Genomic DNA, 2,432 nt, shown 5'->3' with positions numbered 1-2,432 from the left:
GGGGAGAGGGTCACACGGGCACGTGCACGGGGAGGGGGTCGAACACGCACGTGCACGGGGAGGAGGTCACACACACGTGCACAGGGACGGGGTCTCGCACACACGTGCACAGGGACGGGGTCTCGCACACACGTGCACGGGGAGGGGGTCGCACGGGCGCGCGCACGGGGAGAGGGTTGCACAGGCACGTGCACAGGGAGAGGGTCGCACGGGCACGCGCATGGGGAGGGGGTTGCACGGGCATGTGCACGAGGAGGGGGGGTCGCACGGGCACGTGCACGGGGAGGTGGTCGCGCACATACGTGCACGGGGAGGGGGTTGCACGGGCACGTGCACGGGGAGGAGGTCACACACACGTGCACAGGGACGGGGTCGCGCACACACGCGCACGGGGAGGGGATCGCACGGGGACGGGGAGGGGGTGTCACAGGCATGTGCACGGGGAGGAGGACACACACACGTGCACGGGGAGGTGGTCGCGGACACACGTGCATGGGGAGAGGGTCGCACGTGCACGTGCACGGGGAGGAGGTCACACACACGTGCACAGGGACGGGGTCGCGCACACACGCGCACGGGGAGGGGATCGCACGGGCACGTGGACGGGGAGGGGGTGTCACAGGCATGTGCACGGGGAGGAGGACACACACACGTGCACGGGGAGGTGGTCGCGGACACACGTGCATGGGGAGAGGGTCGCACGTGCACGTGCACGGGGAGGGGGGTTGCACAGGCATGTGCATGGGGAGGGGGTCGCACACGTGGACACGTGCACGGGGAGGGGGGTCACGTACACACGTGCTTGGGGAGAGGGTCGCACACGCAGGTGCACGAGGAGGGGGTCAGACACACACGTGCACGGGGAGAGGGTGGGGCCGGGGTCCCGGGGTCTCCGGGGGTAAAGGGCCCCCAGGAGGCTGCCGGGGGAACTCAGCGTGTGTTACATCCCTCCGGGCGGGTCACCTGGGCGTCGGGCCCACCGCCACCGCCTTTCCTGCGGACTCACCGGGTCCGGGGAGCCACACGTCCGGGCGGGAGGGTCCCCAGGGGCCTGGGGAGGCTCAGAGTCACCGCAAGGCTGCAACGGGGAGAACACGGTGCCAGAAACGTCCGGATGCGTCATCCGCCGCCGAGCCCGCCAAGAAGCGAAGAGAGGCCTGAAGGAGCCCTCGACTCCTGGAATTCCTCACTTTGGGTCTATTCCCGTGCTGCCTGGAAACAGACTTCATCAGACGACCGCTCGTTAATGTCGGAGTTAAGCCAGGCTTTAGGAACTACCTCCACAACAGCAAAGGAATGAATGTCTAATGTGAAATTCCAGGCGATGGGAAGTCGTGGCTGAGCCCGAGGAGGGCTCTCCCGTCTCACTGCGCCTCCTGATCTAGCCTTTGTGCTTGGACCATTGCTATAGCTCATAAGCAAAGGTGTCTGGTGGGCCACACGAATGGCGGCCTACAGACAGTTGAGGTTCCGTGCGCCCAAGTGGGGTGATGATACCTTAATATAAATAAACCCAAAACCTCCCTTAAGGTTTCTGGTCACCTAACCCCCCCCCTCCCGCCCGCGAGTCTGGGCTGCTTGCAAGAGGCGAGAAGCAAAGTGGGGAGGCGGTGACCTCACGGCGCAGGTGGCCGAGCTCTGCGTCCGCAGGGGTGGCTGAGGCTGGGGGCAGCCACCGTGGATGGGGCGTGACAACACAGGCGTGTCACCTCTGTGGCCCCCTCCCCACACCCACAGCTCCGCGCTGATCTGAGAAGAGCATCACGAAACAAACTGCAAACCACTCACGTCCTAAAGGACGCCCGACCCGCTCACCTCACCGGGGCCAGGAAGTCACCAGAAACGGGACGGGCCTGAGGAAACGTCCCGAGGCAGAGCGGCCCCGGGACACGAGTGCGTGTCGGTGTGCGTGGGTCACGGGCACGCGGAGTGGGAGCCCCGTGCAGCGTGTCAGGGGCGCGGGGGGTGGGCACGGCTCCTTCCCCGTGGTGTCCGCTCCCTCGGCAGGGGCTCACCCGCAGGGGAGGGGCGTGGGGGGTCCCTGGGGTCCCCCCGGGTCTCCGCCAGCTCCTGCAGTGGGGAAAGCGCTGATCCCGAGGTGGCGGATGGTTGTGGGTCCACCCACAGACGGCACCCACCCCCATGCGGTTTGGGGTTTTCCTCTGGGGTCGGCAGGAGGCCGTCCCTCGTCTGATGTCCTGTCCTCGTGGTAAACACGGACCTGCTCTGGGTGAGGGGCCCGTCTTCCAGAGCTCAGCAGCCGGGCGGGGAGTCTCGTGTGTGTGTGTGTGTGTGTGTGTCTGTGTGTGCGCGCCTCGTGTACCAACCACTCATCAGCCTGTGCATCATTTCTGCCTTCCTTCCTTTCTTTCTTTCTTTCTTTCTTTCTTTCTTTCTTTCTTTCTTTCTTTCTTTCTTTCTTTCTTTCTTTC

The sequence above is a fragment of the Hyaena hyaena genome, unplaced genomic scaffold (assembly GCF_003009895.1).
Source record: "Hyaena hyaena isolate Hyena2069 unplaced genomic scaffold, ASM300989v1 scaffold_259, whole genome shotgun sequence".
Lineage (NCBI taxonomy): Eukaryota > Metazoa > Chordata > Mammalia > Carnivora > Hyaenidae > Hyaena > Hyaena hyaena.
Note: the sequence above shows the minus strand (reverse complement) of the source record.